We start from the raw sequence: 1,720 nt of genomic DNA, 5'->3' as shown, positions 1-1,720 counted from the left end.
GGACAATGACGATATCAAGAGCGACGACCTCTTGGTCAAGTGCGAGGAGAAACTGACCTCCGGCACCCACAGCAAGGTCGGCTACCTCCACTATGGCAAGGTGACCTACGATTACACCTTCACCTGTAGCCCTCACCTGGGCAGTGCCACCTGCCAGGACTACACACCTGGACCAGTCACCACCCACTTCAGCGCTGCCGTGGGCATTACCAACAGCACCCTCCTTCACACGTTCTTCCGTGCTCGATCCAAGTCTCCCGTGGTCCACCTCCCCTGACCCTCCCCACCCCCCCGCCCGCCTCGTCCTGCGCTGCGGCGACACCATGGCAGCACCGCGAACCTCATTTCCACGCGGCTGGCTCTCGTGCCGTCAAACCTCAGCGCTTCAAAGGCTTTTCTCCTCACCGTGCAAGCGGTGCTCGAGCGCCACGTGGCCGCGCTGATTTCTGAATGCATCTGTATAATCGTATGCTCTCTCAATAAATCCAACTCGGTGGCACTTAGCCTGTTCTGCATGATCATTCCACGTGAGTGCGTTTGAACAGTGAGATTGTGGAGTGGTGCGGGGCCTTGCGTGCGGAGCTTGATGGGGGCCAAACAAATATGTCAGCATGCAATTAAACTGAAAAACAGAGGTAACAGAGGTTGGAAAGGGGCCACAACAGAGGAATTTGAGCACAAGGGCCCTGAATCCCGGGGATCCTTTGGATCAGCTGAGCTTCCCCAGGAACAGAATGATATCCACAAAAATGACACATTGGGCAAAAATGGGAAGGGGCCCTGCATCGAGTGGGAGTTTGGCTCAATTGCAAGAGCGAGGAGTACGATTGAGCTAGGAGGGTATTAGAACCCCTGGGGGTAGTGCAGTGTGTAAGTGATTGTGAAAGGGATTGGATCCATTTGAGACGTGTAGACTGAGCTTGAAAGAGAAGTGATTTCAGACCAAGGGGTTTGTGCGGAGCGGGATGAAGAGAAAGGAGTTGGAGCCCATTCTGCACAATCCCAATGGACACTAATGCTTTCCCATTGACTCCATCTCAACACGACCCCAAAGGAGACAAACCCTTTCCCGTTCACTCCCACTCGACACAATCCCAATGGATCCAAACCCCTTCCCATTCATTTCCCCTTGCACAGATCCAATGGTCACAAACACATTCCCATTCACTCCCACTCCACACAATCCCAATGGATCCAAACCCCTTCCCATTCATTTCCCCTTGCACAGATCCAATGGTCACAAACCCATTCCCCTCATGATCACTCTAAGCCATCCCAGTGGTCCCAAACATCTTCCCATTCACTCACATTCCACTCAACACCAAAGGACATAAAACTCTTCCGGTTGAATCCCACTCTACACAATCCCAATGGACCCAAATCCCTTCCCATTCACTCCCGCTCGACACAATCCCCATGGACCCCAAACCCCTTCCCATTTACTCCCGCTCTACACCGACCCCATGGACTCCAAATCCCTTCCCATTCACTCCCGCTCTACACCATCCCCATGGACCCCAAACCCCTTCCCATTTACTCCCGCTCTATACCGTCCCCATGGACCTAAACCCCTTCCCATTCACTCCCGCTCTACACAATCCCAATGGACCCAAACCCCTTCCCATTTACTCCCGCTCTACACCGTCCCCATGGACCTAAACCCCTTCCCATTCACTCCCGCTCTACACAATCCCAATGGACCCAAACCCCTTCCCATTCA

General features: G+C 53.6%; 1 pseudogene; it reads left to right on the top strand.

Moving 5' to 3' along the window:
• Window positions 1-277, top strand: part of LOC125487650 — a 1,820-nt pseudogene extending 1,543 nt beyond the window's left edge.
• The last annotated feature ends 1,443 nt before the right edge of the window (window positions 278-1,720 follow it).

Source organism: Rhincodon typus, chromosome 43, assembly GCF_021869965.1.
Source record: "Rhincodon typus isolate 14 chromosome 43, sRhiTyp1.1, whole genome shotgun sequence".
NCBI lineage: Eukaryota > Metazoa > Chordata > Chondrichthyes > Orectolobiformes > Rhincodontidae > Rhincodon > Rhincodon typus.
Note: the sequence above shows the minus strand (reverse complement) of the source record. Positions and strands in the feature narration are given on the sequence as shown.